Source organism: Nomascus leucogenys, chromosome 1a, assembly GCF_006542625.1.
Source record: "Nomascus leucogenys isolate Asia chromosome 1a, Asia_NLE_v1, whole genome shotgun sequence".
Taxonomy (NCBI): domain Eukaryota; kingdom Metazoa; phylum Chordata; class Mammalia; order Primates; family Hylobatidae; genus Nomascus; species Nomascus leucogenys.
This window is the reverse complement of record NC_044381.1, coordinates 78,536,315-78,559,933: the sequence shown is the minus strand read 5'-3', so window position 1 is coordinate 78,559,933 and position 23,619 is coordinate 78,536,315. Positions and strand designations below refer to the sequence as shown.

At 40.2% G+C, this 23,619-nt stretch overlaps 1 long non-coding RNA gene across 5 annotated transcripts in view; it reads left to right on the top strand.

The window, feature by feature from the left end:
• The first annotated feature begins 201 nt into the window (after nucleotides 1-201).
• LOC105739262 overlaps nucleotides 202-23,619 on the top strand; it is a 94,596-nt gene continuing 71,178 nt past the window's right edge. For all 5 annotated transcript variants that reach the window (XR_004029750.1, XR_004029749.1, XR_004029754.1 and 2 more), the window contains exon 1: nucleotides 202-336. This is a non-coding gene — a long non-coding RNA (uncharacterized LOC105739262). The remainder of the gene's footprint in view (nucleotides 337-23,619) is intronic.

Here is a 23,619-nt window from a genome sequence, read left to right as displayed (position 1 = left end):
AATGATAATTTTTCTGGTAATTTCTCCTTTTCCCAGCAAAGAATGCTTAATCTCGTTTCTGAAAATGATACGATTTGGGCAGCAAATCCTACATTGAGAATTCTTCCCAGATCTCAAGTTATATAACTGAACAGATGGTATTCGCATGGCTTTGACAGGTCAGGCTGCAATCACAGGACATCCTGAGGAAGCAGCTCGGAAGCCTTCCCGAGGAGAGTGGGAAGATCCCGTGAGCAAGCAGGCACGTGTGGCTGTGGGATTGGGTGAAGAACTGCGCTCTGACTCAGCTTCCCATCTACACGGCCCAGGAGCAAATTCCTCAGGATCCTGAAAGAGGTACAAATAATCCTGCAGAAACTAGTGGTACATTTGATCGAAGCAGAAAAATAAACAAGTCTTTCTTGTGGGAGAAAACAAGGTCTCTCAGGGAATGTGATACAGGAAGAGTGATTTGGTTTGTGGTCATGGTTGAAATGCCACAGGTAGATGGACAGTGAATTGGATGTGTTCTAATTGTACCTTGGGCTTGCAGCATGATGGGGCAAAAATGGGAAAAATATCCCTGTCTTCACAGAGTTTGCAGCTTATTGGGAGAGAAAAAAATCACCCAGTCAATAAATACATGAACAAACACACATGACAGTGATAAGGGTCAAGGAGAAAAAAAATGCTGAGAAGGGTGATACAGAGATGTGTGTATAAAATTTGAGATAGAAATCCTCTTTTAAAAAAGATGTCATTTGAGTAAAGAAAGACCTGAAGGAAATGAGAGAGAAAACCATGTATATAGCAGGGAAAGAGAACTCCAGTGAGTGGAAACAGCCAATGCAAATGCCCTGAGCCAAGGAAATGACTGGAGTGTCCAGGGACCCATAAAAATCCCCGTGCGGCTAACGCAGAGCACACCGGGGAAGCAGTGTGCAAGATGAGGTTTGAAAGCCAATGTGAGGTCAGATCATACAGAGTCTTGAAGTTCACAGCCTGGAATTGCCTTTTCTTCTGAGTGAGATGGAAAACAGGAGGGTCTGGAGCAGACAAATGACATAATTTGGATTATTGTTTACTGGGATCGCTCTTTGTAGGAAATAGCTTGTGGGGCAGCAAGGGCACAGGCAAGGGGCAGGGCAGTGAGGGGCAGGGAAGAAGTGTCTAGAAGACTATTGAGATAATTCAGGCAAGAGAGGAAGGTGGATTGGACCAGGATGGTGGCAGTCTAAGCAGCAAGAAGTGGGTAAATTCTGGATATATTTTGAAGGTAGAATCAATAGGTCTGGTTAATGGATTAGATGCATTGTATGAAAAAAAAAAAGAGGAGTTTAGGGTTATTCCAAGGTTTGGGGGCTACACAACTGGAAGGACGGAGTAGATCTGAGAAGCTTAATAAGAAGGAGGAGAATGTGGGAAGGGCAGGTTTGGAGGATATCAGGACATCTGTTTGGAATATATTATGTTTGAGATGTTGAGTGGGCAATTGAATGCACAAGTCTGATGTGCCAAGGAGAGATTTGGGCTGAAAATATAAATGAGAGAGTCATCAGTACAGACAGGGCATTTAAAGCCATGAGGCTTCATGAGTTCACCTAGTGATGGATACTGCGTACAGAAACCAAGATAATATGCAGAGAGTGATATTCTGTATGGAATGCTGCTGTTAAGTACAATGAGGCAAGCTGACAATTGGGTTTAGCCATATGCAAATCATCATTGATCTTTATAAGAGCAGCTTTTTAGAATCTAGGGCAAAAGGTTTGCTGGACTGGGTTCAAGAGAGAATGCAGACATTGGACACAGCGAGCAAAGACACTCCATTCAAAAACATTTGCTTTACAGGGAAGAGGAGAGATAGTGGTAGTTGGATGGGAAGACGGGATCAAGAGAGGATTTTAAAATTTTTTTTAATTGAAGTACTATATATGGTAAAGATGCTTACTGCTTGTGTATTGCTCTATAATTTTCACAACCAAACACACCCAAGTAACTAGTACTCATTTCAAGAAAAATAATATTGCTAGTCCCCAAGAAGTCTCCTGCCTGCTCCCTCTCATCACTGTCCCCACCCAAGGGCAACAACTATCTTGAACTGACTTCTAAAACCCAATTCATTTTCCTACTTTTGTACTTTGCATAAATGAAATCATACAGTTCATGCTCTTCTGCGTCTGGCTTTTTTGCCTGTATGTTACATTTGTAATATTCGTCTATATTGTTGCCTGTAATTATGGTTTGATCATTCTTATTGCTATATAATAATCTAGTATACCAAGATTTATTGATCCCTTCTACTGTTGCTGGGCAAATGGGTATTTTCCAGTTTTACAAATAGTGCTGCTATGAGCATTCTAGTACATGTCGTTTGGTGAGCATATGTACACATTTTACTGGGTATATTTCTGTGAGTGGAATTGCTGGAGCATAGAGAATGCATATATTCAGGTTTAGTTTTCCAAAATGGCTATATTGATTTATGCTCCCACTAGCACTGTAAGAGAGACTTTATCAGTAATAGAGGTGATATTATAATATCTTCATCTGTTACTCCTTTGTCTTATATCTTAATTTTTTGAGAACTAAGGGGATGAAGAGGGGTAGTGATTACTGGGCCCGCTCAAAATCTTAAGGAAGAGACTGCTGCTCATAGGGTTGGTGTGAGGAGTGACCAACTGTAAAATACCTGGCATCATCCTGGCCCAGGATATGTATCCAGCATATGTTAGTTGTCGCTCTAATTTTGTAGTCACCCTCTCAGCCTTGTCTCCAGGCAGAGGTCAAGGTAAAGCAGTGATAACTGCAGTTTCCTTCTCCTCTAAATCACACTCATCCATCCAATTTGCTTTATAGCATTGGGAAAGGGTGAGCGCTCAGGATGCTTCACTGACCACATTGCAGGACCAAGAATAAATAACACAGAAGCTCACATACCCCTCTTCATAACTTTCTCTGCATCCTCCTGTTAGACCAGGCATTTCATCAGGTTCTTGGAGGGGTTAAAGAAGAGTCGTGTGCTCGATTTCATTGTAAATCATCTAATAAACCATCTATAGAAAAAGCATACGCTAGAGATGGTTTATTCCACCACTGAACTCTAATAGCGGCAATCCTAAGGCGGGCTGGTTAAATTATAGCTGGACGTAATTCCTTGCCGTTTGCTGCTATCTGGCGATGTTCATTGTTTATTTAACGAATAAATTTAATATACTTCTGCATTTAAAAAGTTTCTTTCCTTATAGCTATGTCCATCCAAAAGGAGCATATGTGACTAAAATCATCATGATATCCAAGGAGATGAATTGATTTTTACAGGATTGTGTCTGATTATATCTTTTATTCCCACATCAAAAAATAATTAATGGAGTTGGTGAAAACCAGTATCTTTCAGTGATGTAATCTAGGTAAAACCAAAATCTTCTCTATAGTATATTTATATATACTAAAAAGGACATATATACTTTATTTTTTAGAGCAGTTTGGACTTGCAAAAAATTATAAAGATAGTAAAAAGAGTTCCTATGTACACCATATCCAGTTTCTCCTATTATTAACAACTTATATTTGTATAGTACATTTGTTATCATTAGTGAATCAACACCTGTATATTATTAACAAGTCTATACTTTATTCAGATTTCCTTGGTATTTATCTAATGTCCTTCTATTTCCTTGGTATTTATCTGATGTCCTCTTTTTTGAGACAGTTTTGCTTTTATTTAATGTCCTTCTATTTCCTTGGTGTTTATCTAATGTCCTTTTTTTTTTTTTGAGACAGAGTTTTGCTCTTGTCACCCAGGCTGGGGTACAATGGTGTGATCTCGGCTCCCTGCAACCTCTGCCTCCCAGATTCAAGCGATTCTCCTGCCTCAGCCTCGTGAGTAGCTGGGATTACAGGTGCCCGCCACCATGCCCAGCCAATTTTTTCATTTTTAGTAGAGACAGGGTTTCACCATGTTGGCCAGGCTGGTCTTGAACTTCTGACCTCAGGTGCCTTGGCCTCCCAAGTGGCATGAGCCACTGCGCCTGGACCCTCATGTCCTTCTTCTATTTCAGAATCTCATCCAGGATACCATATTACATTAGTTGTTGTGTCTCCTCAGGCTCCTCTTGGCTGTGATGATTTTTCAGATTTACCTAGTTTTTGAGGAATACTCATCAAATATTTTGTAGACTGCTCCTTAATTGGCATTTATCTGATTTTTTTTTTTGCATGATTAGACTGGATTATGGGTTTTTGGGTAGAAATTCACAAAGATAAAGAGCCTTTTTGTTGCATTGTATCAAGGGTACATTCTATCAACATGACTTCTTACTGTTGATATTGATCTCGATTGCTTGGCTCAGGTAATTTGTCATGTTCTTCACTGTAAAGTTAAACCATGTCTATGCGGCACCCTTTGGAAGGAAGTCACTACATATAGCCCGCATCAAAGGAGTAGGGGGTTATGTTCTACGTCTTTGAGTGTAGAATATCTACAGAAATTATTTGGAATTCTTCTGCATGGGAGATTTGTCTTTTTTTCACGATTTATTTATTCAATTATTCATTTATAATAGTATGAACTCACAGTTATTTTATACTTTTGGTTATAGTCGAATACTGCATTATTTTGTGGTTCACATTGTTCCAGGTTTGGCCATGAGGAGCTCTTGTTGAAGTTGGCTCCTGTATCCCTTTGAGATCCTCTTATCATTGTGTGTGTGTGTGTGGGTGTGTGTGTGTGTGTGTGTGTCTGTGTGTGTTAGGTACTTACTTTCTGGCACTACAAGATGCTCCAGGGCCAACTTGTATATATGCTAACCCAATCTTAGAATCAGCAATTTCTCCAAGGAGCTCTAGTTTCTTTTACTGGAGAACAGTATTTTTTTTTTTTTTGAGACGGAGTTGTTCTCTGTCCCCCAGGCTGGAGTGCAGTGGCGCGATCTCGGCTCACTGCAAGCTCTCCCTCCTGGGTTCACGCCATTCTCCTGCCTCAGCCTCCCGAGTAGCTGGGACTACAGGCACCCGCCACCACGCCAGGCTAATTTTTTGTATTTTTTAGTAGAGACAGGGTTTCATCGTGTTAGCCAGGATGGTCTCGATCTCCTGACCTCGTGATCCGCCTGCCTTGGCTTCCCAAAGTGCTGGGATTACAGGCTTGAGCCACCGCGCCCGGCCGAGAACAGTATTAAAACCAAAATCTGGGCACTAGAAGTTCTCCTTGCTACTGGGGTGTCATTGCTTTCTAGGCTCTCTTAGCTGACACAAGGAAATATGTATACTAAGCTCTGTACATAAATACAAATATCTATAAATATTTCTATATGTAACCATAGGTATCTATGTTAAGCTAAACATGAGTGAATTCAAACTGATAGCCCCAACTCTAATTCATTACCACATGGACCAGTCTAGCCTATTCCCATTGCTTATCTGTGAACTCCATGAGAAATCTGGCTCCCACCATCCACCATGCATTTACTTAATTGCTAATTTTGGTATAAATGTAGAGCAGTATTAGAATTGTTAACTTGAAACCTTATGGGAAACAACTGTATTAAGTACAGTTTTATGTACATTTTCTTTTGCCTTTAGTCTTACAGACTCCTCCCATTTCCAAAATCACTTAGGTCAGCATCGTTTCCTCCCACCTCCTTCAGTGAAGTTGCTTTATAGATTTTTATTACAGTTAGATTGTTTTGTCACTGCAGTCCATTCTAGGACCCTTGACCTTCTAAATGATCTTTAAAATGTGCATACACTAATGTTTACCCTTTGTTCTATAAAGTTCCATGGATTTTGATATATGCATTGTCATGTATCCATAATTACAGTATTATGGGGACAGTTTTACCACTCTAAGAAATTCCTCCTGCTTAACCTATTTAATCCTTCCTCCCCTCTCCCTGAGCCCCCCGGAAATCAATGCATTTTTTTACTGTCTCCATAGTTTTGCCTTTTCCAGAATGTCATATAATTGTAAACATACAATATGTAGCCTTTCAGATTGGGTTGTTTCAGTTGGAACTATGCATTTAAGATTCATTCATGTCTTTTTGTGATTCGACAGTTCATTTATTTTTATCATCAAATAATATTCCAGCAACTGACTGTACCACAGTTTATTTATCCATTCACCTATTGAAGGACATCTTAGTTGCTCCCAGTTTTTGGTCATTATGAATATAGCTGCTATAAATATCTGTTTGCAGGCTTTTATGTGGATATAAATCTCAAATCAGTTGGGTAAACACCTAAAAGTTCAAATGCTGAATCGTATGCTAAGACTGTGTTTAGCTTCTCTGCCCTACTTAGCTAGCATGTGCCACTCCTCAAAATCAGGTGGTGACTACCCCTATGATCATCAACAGCCAACACCATCAGTTATTTCACTATTTCTTCCACCCTCATTCCAATTTGCAGTACATAAATACGTCTATTGAGTGACCCTCCTGTGTAAGAATAATCATTCTTTATACTTTTCAAAGTTCTTTCACATGCATTATCACAATATCTCTAAAATAGCAGTACAGGAGCCAACCTGTTCCAGGCAGAATCCTGGCTCTGATCGTAACCTACGGCCTGACACAGGGAAAGTATCTAAATCTTTTCACCTGTAAAAGGGGATACTGCAGCACCTATCTAAATGTACCTGTTGGTGCTGTGAAGACTTAATGAGTGTTTAGGGCAGCGCCACTTCTTGGACCACGTCAAACTGCTGTTTGGCCGAAGGCTCGGCCAAGATTAGAATGCGAATCTTTTGATTCTTATTCCTATGCTTCTTCCCCTAGAGATGACATTATTCCCCCAACCTCTTTTCCCTGCAACCTCGGCCAATATGGGAGCCTCAGCGACATCAAAGCAATTGACCTAACAACCAATTTAGGAAAAGGCTCTGGTAATTTTTGTGCACATGCATGGTAGGGGAGGGATCTGTTTATAGTCAAGTAGGATGATCCAATAACCATTGACAGAAATGGTCTTTCCTTATCTTTAATGAATAAAAAGAACAACAGACTTCATTTTAATATCTAGGCTCTTAGATCAATCAATGGGCTAAGTACTGAAATAGTTTAAAAATCCATGAATTGAACTGCATGAACATGAATCTGTGCATAATGAATCTGTTCAAAAACAAGTTTGGGCAGTTCACACCTGGTATGTAGTGTTTTCAGAGTAAGGTTTTAAGGTTTAAGAGGTTTTAAAACTCTGTATCCCAGCCAGAGAATGCTTATCTGCTTTATGCTAGTTTTTACCTGCAGAATTTTTGTCTCTGTGACATCATATATTTATTTGCTGCTATATTTTAGAATGCATTGCACAACAGTGGGAACTGATCTAAGAAGGTTAATCATATTCTGGCAGTTGCTGAGCAGGCTGGCAATTAATGAGAAAGTTTGAAGAAGAATGTTATTTCAGAATACACCACAGCCTATTCTATATGGTCAAGTTGACTTTTTATGATCATTTGGTTGCTTATATAAACAGTGAAGTGCAAAAATCGTCAAGGACTGACAAGCAAAGATTAATATTGTGTTTACAAAATAAGCAAACACAAAATATCCACAATGCTTTCACACACACACACATATGCACACACATATACACATACATGCGTGCACAAACACATCTTTGTTGCAACCTGTTCGTCTTGGGCTAGAGGTATGTGTGGGACGTGACTAGAACTATCAGTGAGGATCACCAGGATTTCAAATAACTTGCAATGATTGATATCAGTTATAAAAACACTGAATTATCCAACTGATCATGACTAGAGTATAGTTTGGAAACCATTTATAAATAAAATTACATTCTAGTCACAACAATTTAATAATATAAATATATAGAGAAATTTAAATATACAAACATTTCAAGTAAATGCTAATTGTGACCTAATGCCTTTAGTAGAGAAAAATAATAAGAAAATTCATCTAGTGTTCTGTTTATAACTCTAATGTGAACGATAGCTCTCTATTAGTTGAGTCAAATGTTTGTATCTTGATTATGGGCATCAGAATCTTTACTGACCTACACTCCTATTGAGAGGTGACAGTGTGCTGGCAGTCCTCACAGGCCTCGCTCGCTCTCGGCACCTCCTCTGCCTGGGCTCCCACTTTGGTGGCACTTGAGGAGCCCTTCAGCCCACCGCTGCACTGTGGGAGCCCCTTTCTGGGTTGGCCAAGAAGGGAGCCGGCTCCCTCAGCTTGCAGGGAGGTGTGGAGGGAGAGGCGCGAGCGGGAACCGGGGCTGCGCACGGCGCTTGCGGGCCAGCTGGAGTTCCGGATGGGCGTGGGCTTGGCGGGCCCCTCACTCAGAGCAGCCGGCAGGCCCTGCCGGCCCCAGGCAATGAGGGGCTTAGCACCCAGGCCAGCGGCTGCGGAGGGTGTACTGGGTCCCCCAGCAGTGCCAGCCCACTGGCGCTGTGCTCGATTTCTCACCGTGCCTTAGCTGCCTTCCCACAGGGCAGGGCTCGGGACCTGCAGCCCGCCATGCCTGAGCCTCCCACCCCCTCCATGGGCTCCTGTGCCGCCCGAGCCTCCCCGTCGAGCGCCACCCCCGCCCCAAGGCACCCAGTCCCATTGACCACCCAAGGGCTGAGGAGTGTGAGCGCACGGCGTGGGACTGGCAGGCAGCTCCACCTGTAGCTCCGGTGCAGGATCCACTGGGCGAAGCCAGCGGGGTTCCTGAGTCTGGTGGAGATGTGGAGAACCTTTATGTCTAGCTCAGGGATTGTAAATACACCAATCGGCACTCTGTATCTAGGTCAAGGTTTGCGGACACACCAATCAGCACCCTGTGTCTAGCTCAGGGTTTGTGAGTGCACCAATCGACACTCTGTATCTAGCTGCTCTGGTGGGGCCTTGGAGAACCTTTGTGTCGATACTCTGTATCTAACTGATCTGATGGGGACGTGGAGAACTTTTATGTCTAGCTCAGGGATGGTAAATGAACCAATCAGCGCTCTGTCAGAACAGACCACTGGGCTCTACCAATCAGCAGGACGTGGGTGGGGCCAGATAAGAGAATAAAAGCAGGCTGCCTGAGCCAGCAGCGGCAACCTGCTCGGGTCCCCTTCCACACTGTGGAAGCTTTGTTCTTTTGCTCTTTGCAATAAATCTTGCTACTGCTGACTCTTTGGGTCCACACTGCTTTTATGAGCTGTAACACTCACCGCGAAGGTCTGCAGCTTCACTCCTGAAGCCAGCAAGACCACGAACCCACCAGAAGGAAGAAACTCCGAACACAACCGAACATCAGAAGGAACAAACTCCAGACGCGCCACCTTAAGAGCTGTAACACTCACCGCGAGGGTCCGCGGCTTCATTCTTGAAGTCAGTGAGACCGAGAACCCACCAATTCCGGACACACTATCAAGAAAAAAAAGGAAGAAGTGTGATATTTATTTGTCCATTGGTTCACTTCGTTCATTCATTCTGCAAATATTCAGCATTTACCATGTACGTGGCATTGAACTTGGCCCGAAGAACAGACAACATAATGGTGTTTGGAGAATTGAAATAGTTATACTGCAAGTAATCTAACTGATTAAATGTTCTTATTTAAAGTTGAAGGCTGAGGCAAATTAAAACAGCCAAACAATTTCGGCTAGTTTTACCTATGCACTCTCGTTATGTCCATACCCACGTTCCACTAAACTTCTCTTGTCATTCTTCCCTGTTTTCTAACCACTATTATAACTCCAACAGATATATTTTCATTTGCGTTTATATACAATTAAGTTGGTCAATGATCCTAGTCCATTCACTTCAACTACATAAGTACAATGTAAGTGAAATAAATGTGTTATTTAAAAATGAGGTCTGATCAGTACCATAAGACAGGGCAAAAAGGAAAATAAAGAAAATGAGGTCTGAGGTTAAAATATTTCATTTAAAAACATCAAAACTGAACCCAGAAATGATCACAATAGAAGCAGACAGACATTCCTCAGAACTTCTTTCTACTGTCTATTTCCTGAAATGGCTTTTCTCTATTTTATTTCATTTTGTATCACAGATGACTATTTGGTTTAGTACGTCTAATTCCTCCGCAATTAGATTTGCAGAACATATTATTTCATTTTAATAAAAAAGTTTCCGAATCACAGCCAAATTGCTGTAGGACAAGCAGATTTTGTTTTCTTACAATTTCATTAGTAAAAAAAGCGAGGATACCAATATTGAAATGTCACAAATATGGAATTTTAAGTCAAACATCTGTGTTCCCTTAAAGGAGAATATCTTTTCTGAAGCTTGGGAGCCTCCATTAGTGAACAAATTAGTTAAACAGACATTTGCAATGAAAAAAAAATCCCATCAGTTTTGTGGAATTATTTTTGTTTTATTATGGGTTTATTTCATTATTAAAAGTAGAAAACATGCATAAAATAATAGAAGAATAAAAAATAAAACAATTACTTGAGGCTGTACTAGGCAAAAGATTCTGATGTGCTTCACTGAACACACGATGTAACCTGAGCCCCTGTCCCTGGCTTGACAAGAGCATCTGTTTCTCACAGATGCCTGAAAAACACCCTGCTCCTCTAGATGCTGGGGCGCATTTCTGAGCATTGCATTACCTTCAGCAAAGAGTGCAAACACGTATTCTATTTGTAAGGGATGGAAGAATGTAGATGGTTGTGTTGTGCATACCGTCTACATCCTTCTATGTATATATGCTCTTGTACCCAAAAGAAAAGTTACACTTAATTGATGGTCCATGGCTGTACAAACAACAAGAAATACCACATCTAGAACTGCAAAAAAACAAGTGGAAGAACCAGTATCTCTTATTTAGATATACTGTAGTAGTAAAAGAGCACATACCCAGTACAAAGGAAGGGGCATCTGCTTTTCTTAGTTCTGGGGATTGCTATGTTTAATAATTTTAGAGAAACACTGTAGATGGAAGGCACGTGCATGTCTCTTTTTTCCTCCTATTGCATACAGAGCCCTGGTACATAGCACTCAGTGGATACTCATAAATATTTGTCGAGTGAATGAAAAAAGAACAACTAGAACTGTGATGCATTTCTAAAACAGGACTAAAACAGGCCAAGTGCTTAAAGTAAATGAAGATACTTAGCCAGAGAGGAGGAGACTCAGGGAGCACAATAGTTCTCTTTGTATTTGAAATAAATTTTCACATAGAGGAAGAGCTAGACTCAATCTGAGTGACCTAGGGAACAAAATAAGCAACTGTATAAACAGGAACATGAAATTAGAGCTGCCCCAAATGGAAGAGTAACCACTGGAATAACTCTTGTTAACCATTCTAATTCTTACCTAGTTTCTACATCTTCCTGTCACCAAAGTTGCTCATTCATTCACCCATTCATTCAAAAACACATATTTACATGGGTGAACACTTATCGCCAAATTCATCAAATTGTATACATTAAATATGTACAGCTTTTTGTGTGACAATCATGTCTCAATAAAGTAGTTTTAAAAATAGCCACCACCACCAAAAATCCCCCACAAAAATACATATTGAGAACCTTCATGCTTACAGGTACTCTATCAGGTTCTGGGGAAATAACTGTGAACCCAACAAACATGGCCTCTTTTCTCATTCAGTTTATAAGCTGGTGAAGGAAACAGACAAGGCAGTCAGACAAATCCTTTACAAATGATCATGCAACTTTGGTTTCAGTAAAGTCAGTTGCTTAAATCAAAGTTGCATGATCATTTGTAAAGGATACCAAAAAGGGAAATCCTGAATCATGTGTAAGGGCTAGACAGGATGATCTCACTAGTCTTTCCAACTTTTGAGATTCCTAGGATACTGTGCTTTCTCCCTGCATTCTCATCTCAGTAAGTTGTCCCATGATGACACCCAGAAGTGATTATGTTCACTCTCATCCTCCTCATCTCTACTTTCAAGTCACTACTGACTCCTGATCATTCTAATTGTAGTTCCCATGCTCATCATAAGGTTGTCCTCATGGCTGGCTGACACCTCCTGAGTCCACATCTCTGGTCTAGTAGTGTGCAAATGATCAAGTGCAGCACTCCATGAGATCCTAATGCGGTTTGTTTGCTGACCATAGGTTGAGAAATAAGATTCTTCTGTGTGATGGGTTGAATGGCGGTCCCCACAAAGATATATCCATGCCCAAATCCCTGGAAACTGTGAATGCTACCTTACTTGGAAAAAGTCTTTGCAGATTTAATTAAGGATCTTGAGGTAAGATCTTCCTGGATTCCCTAGTGGGCCTTAACTCCAGTCCCAAGTGTCCTTGTAAGAGAGAGAAGAGGATACAACAAACACACAGAGGAGAAGGTAATATGAAGATGGAGTCAGAGAATGAATGGATGTGGCCACGAGCCAAGGAAGCCAAGGACTGGCAACGGCCACCAGAGGCTTGAAAAGGCAAGGAAGGATTCTCCCCTGAAGCCTCCAGGAGGAGTGTGATGATATCTTGATTTCAGACTTCTGGTCTGTATAATGATGAGAAAATAATTTTTCTTTTGTTTTAAGCCTCTTAGTTTGTGGCAATTTGTTTAGAGGCCCTAAAATACTAACCCATCATGCCTCCCACCATCCAATACAAACAGTTCATCACAGTGCTATCAGGGGGATCTTGCTAAATGTGAATCTGACCAACATATACTCCTGCTTTAAACCTCTTGTCTCTCTGCAACCCGTAGGCAGCACTCTCTTTCCTTGCCATGATGCCATGAAAGACTGTTCACTTGTATGACACACTTCCCTCGGGGGACACAGGTGATGATCAACTCATAGCATGATGGAGTCAATGCCTCTGTCCCTCCCACTCAAGAATTCATATGAGAATGGAACTGATGAAACTTTTACAGGGATAGATACTCTAATTTAATTTAAACAAAATAAAAACAGAAAGGAAACCATCTTCAGTCTGCTCCTGCTGTTAGGTTACTTGGAACACACCTCCACGGATCGTGCTCCGCTGACTGCTGCCTGCCTTCCTCTCCAGCTGCCTCCCGGAGCATGTTTTGCTTCAGCAGTGCTGACTCGCATTCAGTGCCTAGGACACATGGCAGTCATTTGTGTGTCTTTGCCTTTGCACATCCTGTTCCCTTTGCTTGGAATGCCCTTCCCACAAGTAGCCACTTCACAAACTCCTATTCATCTCATAAAGCCAGATTCGTATTCCATTTACTCTAGGAAACCTTTTTGCCCACTTACATTTTGATCATTCCCTTTCCTATGCAATGATCTTACTATTTATAAAATATAAAGTTTTATTTTATTACACCATATTGTAATTCTTTGTTTATGTATCCATTTCTTTGAAAGCCAGGCCATATTAAACTCATTTTATTCAGCCTTAAAGAAAAGAAAAAAGAAGATCCTGCCATTTGCCACAACATGGATGGGTGTGGAGGACATGCTGAGTGAAATATGCCAGACACGGAAAGAAAAATATTGCATGATCTCACGTATATGTGGATTATTTTTAAAAAGAGGTCTTATATACAGAAACAGTGAGTAAAATAGTGGTTACTATGGGCAAGGGGAGGGGAGGAAATGCAGTGATATAGGTCAAAGGATACAAAGCAGCAGATATAAACAAGTCTAGAAATCTAATGTATAACATGAGGACTATAGTTAATAAAACTTGCATTAGGGGTCAGGTGTGGGGCTCACCCAGCACTTTGAGAGGCCGAGGTGGGCGGATACTTGAGGCCAGGAAATTGAGACCAGCCTGGCCAACATGGTGAAACCCAGTCTCCACTAAAAATACAAAAATTAGCTGGGCCATAATCCCACCTACTTGAGAGGCTGAGGCACAAGAATCATTTGAACCCAGGAGGTGAGGTTGCAGTGAGCTGAGATCGCACTATTGCACTCCAGCCTGGGCGATGGAGTGAGACTCTGTCTCAACAAACAAACAAACAAAAAGCTTGTATCAGGGATTTTTGTTAAATAAGTGTATTTTGGCTGCTCTTGTCACACACACACAAAAGTAACTCTGTGAGATGATAGATATGTTAATCTGCTGTATCACAGTAACAACTTTCCTGTCTGTGTGTACCATAACATCATGTTATAAACCTCAAATGCACACAAGAAAATTTATTTTTAAAAAGATGAATCAACTCATCTTGGTATTCTGAGTGCTTAGCATATAGAAGAAACCCACCACCATTCTACTGAATGGTATTGATCCAGAATTTATGCTCTGGAATTGGTGAGCATGTTTGAGGATTGTGATACTTTTTTTTGCAATAAAAATAACATGAATATTAATATTAAATGAAAATTTTCATGATTTTAGGAGAGAGGCTTGTGAGAGGTTTGTAGAGAAGGTGAAAAAAATCATTAATTCCTTAGGGAACTCAATTATTAGGCAGCCACACTGGGTTTCATAGAATTGATTTGAGAACTGGAAACATAATGATCTCCTTCATCCAGTTCTGGTGATAAAATTGAAAGGGGATATTTTTATTCTCCACAAGGAGAAACACAAGTAGTTTTGAGAACAAGACAGCATTTCGTCTTCACTTTCACCTGCAGATGTGTCCTGGACCCTGGTCCTTCTAAGTTGCCACCTGCCAATGCCTCTTCACACAGCTTTCTCAGCCCTGCCAGGATAGTCCCTTTTCTTCAGCAACAAAGAAGGGCATTGTGGCTCAGGGTTCCTTTGGGAATGGATGTTTGGAATAAAAATAATGCCACAATACCATTTCCACAAGTGCTCTACATGGCTTTAAAGAAAGTCTCTTGGTAAAAGTGTTTCCATCCCTGTCCTGAAGCTGGGATTCTGCCTGAGCTATTTTCGGCCTTGTTTCCAGTTGCCACTGGCCAGTGGCAGGATTTCACACTCGGCTGCCACATCTCATTACTACCCATTGCGCCCTTTTTCAGGAAAGCTTCTCCTCCCAGGCTGACACACGTGGGAGGCAGGCAGGCGAGATGCTGCCCCTCCTTGCTCCTGCTGGATGCTATGGCCGTCTGGTGTATTTGCCTTTGGCGAGGCAGGGCCTGCGCCTCATCTTCCTGAAAGACAGTCCCTTCTCTCCCTAGGCTGTGAGCACAGGAGATTTAACCACTTTCTTTGGAAGTTGCAGTCAGAAATGTATCCAGATAAATCCAAATGTGGGAGACTTCTCTACCCTGCTCTCTGCCCTGGGAAGCTGAGCTGCAGGACAACATGGAGAGGTTTCCTTGCACACTAGCTTCTGGAGGGACTCAGCCAATGAGGAGCCCCAGGAGGACACTGAAGGGAGGGGACTGAGGTCAGGTTATATTCCCCTGACTTCCTCCCTGTGATGCTGCCTCGTGAGGCTGCGGTCCTTGACTTCAGTCACTGCGCCTGTCAAGGCAGTATATATATCTCTGCACAAGACCCTTTCCTTCTGAGTTCCAGTGACCACAGTTGAGCCTTGAACAATGCAGGGGTTACAAGCGCTGAGCCCCATGCTGTCAAAAATCCATGTATAACTTTTGACTCCCCCAGAACTTAACCAGGAATAGTCCACTGTTGACCAGAAGCCTTACCAATAACATAAACAGTCGATTAACACATATTTTGTACGGATTACATATCGCAAGTAAGCCAGAGAAAAGAAAATGTTAAGAAAATCATAAGGAAGGGAAAAAACATTTATAGTACTGAACTGTATTCATTGATATGTAAGTTTATGTTGCCTGTTTTCAAGATGGACATCTGTCTGGAATGGTGAGGAACTGCAGCTGCAGACCTTGATGTATGGTGCATATCGAGCAATTAAACTTTTTTTTCTTGTTGTTTTTTTTTTGAGACGGAGTCTCGCTCTGTTGCCCCGGCTGGAGTGCAATGGCGCGATCTCAGCTCACTGCAAGCGATCTCGGCTCACTGCAAGCTCCACCTCCCGGGTTCACGCCATTTTCCTGCCTCAGCCTCCCAAGTATCTGGGACTACAGGCACCCGCCACCACACCCGGCTAATTTTTTGTATTTTTAGTAGAGACGGGGTTTCACCGTGTTAGCCAAGATGGTCTCGAGCTCCTGACCTCGTGATCTGCCTGCCTCAGCCTCCCAAAGTCCTGGGATTACAGGCATGAGCTACTGCGCGCGGCCTAAACTTTTTCTTGCAATGTAATGACTTTTCTCTGCCTCTTGGGAGAACTTCCAGCAACACTAGTGGCACTTCATATGGGTCCCATGGTGTTATTCAAGGTTTACAGTATTGCACTAAACAGGATGAAAGGTACAGGAGAACCGCAAGATCACTTTTTACAACAATAAGAAATTTAGTAGAGAGATAAACTGCTTACTTGGAGACAATTAGCAACACATGCGTTTTAAGTGGATCCCTGCAACAGTTGAGCTCACCACAACGGCAACAGGAAATGGCTATAAAATGATGACAATAGTACAGTATGTACTACAGTTAATTTAATGCAGTTAGCAGTTACGATTAATGCTGCATTTTTATGTTTCTTTACATTTCTCAACTGGGAATGGAGCCACGTGTGGTCTGTAAATGTGTACGTTTTGATAAATTTTAACTTTTTATTATAGACTTGTGTATATTTTATGGTAGTAAATGATGAAATAGGCTAGTATCTGTAGTATCTATGTATATTTTTTGTATTGATGACATACCTCACTTTTTCTTTATTTTTTCCCTATTTCTAGTCTAAGTGGTTTGTGTGTTTTTCAAATTGTTACAAATCTCCGAAATAGTTGCATATAAATGGAACCACTCAGTTCAAACATCTTGTTCAAGGGTCAACTGTATTACTTCCCTTTATCCTTTCAGGCCAAGGTGTGGTAACGTCTCTGCAGTTACTAACTTGGGTTATTGCACTGTTCCCTGTGGCTCTATTGTATGTCACCCACATCTTTATAAACAGTACCATTGTAAATCTTATCCAAAGTTGAGTGTGCCAACTATTTCCTGTTGGAGCTTTTACTTTTAGATTCTAGACTGGAGAGACACTAAAAGTTTAACAGGGATCTTATAGATTTTGATAGATTATTTGGTTTCAAGGAACCAACTCAGACTTTCATTGAAAAGAGGGTCGACTGAAAGGACACAGTGGATTAAAAACACAAATGAAGTCCAATAGGAATACATCAACCTCCTTGAGAACTAGAAAGACTATTTTTTGATTTCAGGCCTTGCAGTTTCTTGTCTGTATCAACTGTTCCATTTCCTCTACAGAGCATGTTCCCCTGTTTCTCTTAATTCTTCCTTCATATCTACACCTTATAACTGCAGCTGGTGTGTGATTTCGGCTTGCCAAGATACAGACTTCCTTCTTCACCTCTGACCTGGTAGTTGCCCTTACTAATTAAGTAGCTGTTATTGGAGCATAAAGCAAATTAATAAGCAAACTAACAAGATTGTAGCTATCAATGAGGAGATAAAAACCAACTCAAATTCTTTTTGGAAGAGGCAGAGTACAAATGAGTGTTTGTAAATGTGGTGCATTGCTTAAGAGATGTACCTACCTATTTCTATAGAATAAAAAATCATGATGTATGTCTATTTATGTTCCCATATTTCTCAGAAGTGAGAATCAAGTCTTCCAGAGAGTTGAAGAGAACACTGTTGTTCTCAAACATGATACTTGGGGACAACCTGGGATGAGAGCCCCGAGTTTTTTGTACACAGCAGTTTAGTGGCTCTGCCTCCCTCAAGCTGGTCTGAGTATCTCTGGATAACCTACAAATAGGGATAAAGAATCCACAGCAGCTTCAGTGGTGAGCTCAGCCACTCACGATGGTTGAGTTTATTAGACTTCAAGAGATGCTTTGAGTAGGCTATGAGAGGATATCTGACCCTTCCTTCTGGTATGCCCAAGCTCTAAATAGAACCTACTGACCAGGACTTTCTTGTCTCAGAGAAGTCTGGTCCATAAGAGTGAACTGGTGAAAAGAGTAGAAGGCTAAACCTGGATTTATGTCAGCCAAAATGATATTTGTTGTTAAAAAGATCATTTACTTTAAAATATTTGTTTCATATGAGGAAACAGAGACCCAGGAAATTTAAGTGGCCTACTCCTGGTCACACAGAGAGTTGATGTATGCGGTAACAACTGCTCTTCTTTAATTGATTGCCTATAATACTGAAAGTATTTTCAAATCTAGGGTGACCAGGATAGAGGAATAGTTCAGTGTTCATAGAAAAGCCTTGGGAGAGTGACTTCCACAGTAGGTTGATAAGAGGTGAGGGTAACCATATAACTTATTGTTCAAACTGAGACCACTGTCAGAGTGAAAAGGAGTGTTGTTAATAATGAGGCTAGAACATCAGGCATAGTGTGGAAATGTCTCCCTAAATAACAGGCCATTGCCAAGAAGTGGTAAAGAGGAACCTCTAGGCTAATCTAAGAACTCAGGGAGGCCGGGGAAATAGGTGTCCATGTGACTAGGTCCTTGTCAGTGATATTTGCCAAGGTTCTGAGCCGCTGCCTACTGAAATATATAGAAGATGGACTCCTCTAAAACATGGAGCCTTAGGCTGAGGTTCTTCATATAATGCGAGGTTTACTGTTCCTTTTGACGGGAAAGGGGAACCATTTATCTCTCAAATTATAGACCACTGGTCTGTTGGACAGCTCTGACTTCTCAAATTACAGGATCAAGTTTTTCAGTCTAGTACCTTGTATGAGGAACAAAGAAGTTGTGGTGTGAATTCCATACTTGCTCTGTTCTCTTTTATTTCATAAAAAAATAGGTAAGAGAAATGAAAGTCCTCCTAGAGTGCATATCAATGTCCTCATCTATCTTACTCCATAAGCAAAGGACCAAACTGTATAATCTGTTTCCAGATCACTGGCCATTAATGCTTCTTCTGTGTTTGTTATGGCACCACTGTCAAAGTTTTGTGTTAATTAAAACTCCAGCCCTAAATTGTAGGAAATAGGGTTGTGTTTAAGTTCTATCTCTCTTCTTTCCAACATATATTTAAATAACTTGTCCCCGTTATGCAAAAAATAGGATCCATGCCTTCCAGTAGAGCAAAAAGGAAGGCAAGTTTTTACTGAGAATTTGTTTTTTTTTTTTTTTTAACAGAAGCAAATGAACCTAGTGACTAATAATTTCCAGGAAGAGCATTATGGATAAAGCATAGCAAAACTAAAACCTCTCAATTGATAGTTACTCTTCCTTAATAAATTGAAACATGAAACAACTCCATCAAGTAGATAATTTACTCATTCACTTGTTATTTCCTTCTATCAATGACCCTTAATTTCCTTGCATCTAGCCCTGAACTTGATATTAGGGGTTAGGTTAATTTATGATGTTCATTTTGGGTTTCTACTTCTTCTCCTTCCTCTTCTTCTCCTTCTCCTTCTTCTTCTTTCTTCTTTCTTCTTCTTCCTTCTTCTTTCTTCTTCTTCCTCTGTCATCCAAGCTGGAGTGCAGTGGTATGAGCTCAGCTCACTGCATCCTCCTCCTCCTGGGCTTAAGCCATCCTCCTACCTCAGCCTCCTGTGTAGCTAGGAGTACAGGCACATGGCACCATGCCCAGCTAACTTTTTCATTTTTTGTAGAGATGGGCTTTCACCATGTTGCCCAGGCTGGTCACGAACTTCTGGGCTCCAGTGATCCTCCTGCCTCGGCCTCCCAAATTGCTGGAATTACAGGCATGAGCCACCATGCTTGGCCTAGAGTTTTCTTCTAATCCATCCTTCCTAATCTAAAAAATAATAGTATTGTGGAAAATTAGATATTTTCTGGAAGACTTAGTGAAGTTCTTTCATAATCAAGACAGTCAATTGTTAACACCTGTTCTTAATATTTCTTCATGTTGAAACCATGTTTTCCATGTTGGCATAGAACTCTACATTGTCAACCAGGTACTGATCTACATGTATGGATAGACTCAAAAGTTGTCTTTTGGAAAACTTTACCCTAACTACTAGGCACCCTCTAATTTATGCCAGCATTGAAGGGTAATGACTTGTTCTCTGGCCAACTCTGAAGAATAATTCTTCTTCCTTCATTCCCACTTTCTCAAGTGCCTGGCTAGATTTCCTTTCAGTCAAAAATGGTGTCTTTCTAATTTTCAGTGTCAGAAAATGCCCTTTGATATTTTCCAAGGCTTTCCTTTAGACATCTGATATGTGAAAGCCACAAACCAAGGGATGTTACCTGGTTATTCTTCTGGGTTCCCTAAGTTTTCTCCCTGTGTTGAGTTGGAGCAGCTTCTTAGCCACAGTGTCAACATATACCTATATGCCCTTTGAGAAACTCTCAGAATTATATAAGCTGGAAGGCATTCCAGGTCTGCATTTTTAATCACCTTATTTAATAATGCATGCTGTATACAGATGAAATTTAATGTTTAAATACAAAATCACATTTACATACAATGTGATATCCTCTATGTAATAAAAGGAGTCATATTTCTGTCATTTGCTTTTCTACTTAAGAAAAAGGCTTTACTCCCTCCTAATCCTCCCAAGTCTGACGTGAAGTCAGGCTGTTTCATATTTGACACCACTCGGAAAATATCAGGAAGGTGGAAATCATGGTGAAGCCATGGATTTAGCATTTTTGGTCTGTGATTTTTGGTAAGTAATTTGTAGTATGTATGAGTCATTCTCTCAAATCCTTCTGAGTTTGGGGGAATGGGGCTATGGTTGGGCCACTGTTTGGGACTTAACCCCTAGAAAATTCAAGTAGAGGATTCTATAAATCTGTCATCTGCTATTAACTCTGCTGTAAATAGAGGATCAGGTACAGTTTAAGAAAATAACGTAATCAAGGTATGGAGTTTCTTGGAGATAACACTTTTCTATTTCCTTTTATGAGAAAACATAAGGGTTGTACTAAGAAATTAAATTAATATATTTTGAACCTTATTAATAGTAAATTATCCCATTTAGTACATGTTCATTACTTAAAAATTAAATATAGACCCTTTAAATAATTCAATATTTGAGTTGTGAGGGATCATAGATATACAGGAAAGGAGAAGGACCATTTTGGCAGAGAGCCCATACTGCAAATAATTTGATATTAATACTAATTAGATGGTTGAATTCTGTCAATGATTTACTTTACTTTGTAAATTAAAGCAGTATTAAGATTATGCACATACTAACGTCCCCTTGATTTGCATTCAGATGTGCTTTCTTGAATGGGGAAGAAAGAAGAGACACAACTGTGGAATTTTAGTGGCAATTTGTTAAACTTTTGAGCATACATGTATCTGTTTTGCTGAAACCACAGAACTGGACCATGAACAAATAAATTTCTTATACAATTTCACATAATGTCACCAATAAAATACTAGGTTTTAATTTTATACTTTCAGGCTTCATATAGGATCAACATAGGAAAAGTTACCTAGACTACCTTCATAATTTTACAGAATTGCAGTTGAAGACATTGTTTTCCATTTTCTAAGGATCCTGTAGTAATTCATCCTTGAAACCAGATTGAAAATTTTTCATTTTAGAAAAATTTAGAAAAATTATAGTTTAGAAAAACTAAAAAATTAGAAAAATTGTATTTGCTTGCTCTAATCAGGCAAGAAGTCTAATATAACTTAATATATAGCCCAATATGTTTCTATTTTTGTCAAAGCCACTAAAAAAACTCAAATTAGATTCATTGCCTCGCTGTACCAATTAATTTAGTTCAAGTACTTGGTGATTTTTCCTTTTCTTTTTTTTTTTTTTTTTTTTTGAGATGGAGTCTCATTCTGTGGCCCAGACTGGAGTGCGGTAGCACAGCCTCGGCTCACTGCAACCTCCACCTCCTGGGTTTAAGCGATTCTCCCACCTCAGCCTCCCTAGTAGCTGGGACTACAGGCACACGCCACCATACCTGGCCAATTTTTGTATTTTTAGTAGAGATGGGGTTTCACCACGTTGGTGAGGCTGGTCTTAAACTCCTGACCTCAAGTGATCCACCTGTTTTGGCCTCCCAAAGTGCTGGGATTACAGGCATGAGCCGCCGTGCCTGGCCTATTTTTCTTATTATAAAAAAATTAATCATTTATTTGTAAATGGCATATAACCATATTAAAATAAAAAAGGTATAAACATGAAATAGATTAAAGTAGGCATTTATATGCATAAATTCTGTGTGGTTGCTTTTTAAACATTCTCATTATCCAGAGTCATCTGTTTTTGTTTTGTTTTTGACAACACAGGCATTATTTATAAGGCTGAAATATAATTTCATTGATTTTGTAAATAGGGATGATTATAAATAGCAAGTTTGTGAGACGTATACATATACTTTTTTGGCACAAGTATTAGAGGTGATCATAAAATTAATTTTTAATCCTTTGCCAAATTGGCCAATGGTCAGGAATAAATATTGGCTGCTTTGTTAATGTGTTTATTTTCAGGTCTTTAACAGTGTGATCTGCCTGGCCATTGGTCTCAAAAATAATTATGGATATAGGTTTTGTTCCACACTTTAGAGTTCACCTTGGTAAATGAATACATTCTTTCCTTACCATGTCTTGTGGGGAAAATGAATATATTTACATGAAGCAAGTAGCATATTGCCTGGGGAGAGATGAGCCTTGGCTGAAAAGATGGAATTAGATTTATGTGACAGCAGCTGTTCTGCAATATGTGTAGCAATATCAACCAATTTTGATTCTTGAAATAAGTATGCTCATATTTCCTCCTAACTTCCAACCAAAGTTATGCTTAGGTAGGAACTATGTATGGTTCATAAGGATATTCACTTCATCAATATTAAATGTAATAATTACAACTAAAATATATATGCTACTTTATGGTTTGTAATATAAATGGATAGGCAGGCAGCCAAAAATGTCAATTTCTGCATCCGTTAGGATTATATTTGGCTATGTAGACAAGAATAAGAAAAGAAAACACACACACATACATACGCACACATACACACAGTGCAAATATAAAAACAAAACTCCCCTGGCTGAAACAGGTGGAAAAGCAGTTCTCTCTTATCTAAAAGAAGATCTGAGACAGGCTGTCTCTGGTCCATGTGGTGGCTCCACAACATCTTGCTGCTCTGTCATCCTTAGTATTATCAATTTATGAGTCCACAGTAGCTACCTGCACTCCAGCCTTCATGTCTATATTCCAGCTAAGAGAAAGGAGGAGCAAGAGAAGGGCCCACCTCCCACCGTTTTAAGGAAACCCCCTAGAAGTACCACCTAACAGTTCCACTTGTACATAATTGGTCAGAATTGAGTCATGTAATCACATCTAACTGCAAGGGAGTTCTGAGAGCTGTAGTCATTTAGCTGGGCACATTGCTACCTCAAATAAATGAGGGGTTCTGTTACTAAGGAGGAGAGAAAGAATGGACGTTGTGCCAGACACTGTTTTGTTCACTGGATGAAGAGTACCATGTAATGGTTAAGGGCATGGGTTTGGAGTCAGACTGCCTGGTTCCCAGTTCTGGCTCCTCACGTATTGGTTTTGTTACCTTGAACAAGTCATCTCGTTTGGTGCCTCAGTTTGTAAAATGAAGATGACAATGGAACCTACCTCACAGGGTTATTGATTCTAAAAACATAAATCCCTCAACACAGTGCCCAACACACAGAGAATTATCAGTGATCTCTACTAATGTGCTTTTTATGTATATTTTCCCATTGAATCCTCATAACAATTCTATGAAGTGCTCATTCTTACCCCCATTTTACAGATGAAGAGTCTGAAAGTCATAGAGGTTAAATATTTTTTCTATGGGAATTCAGTCAGTAAATGGCAG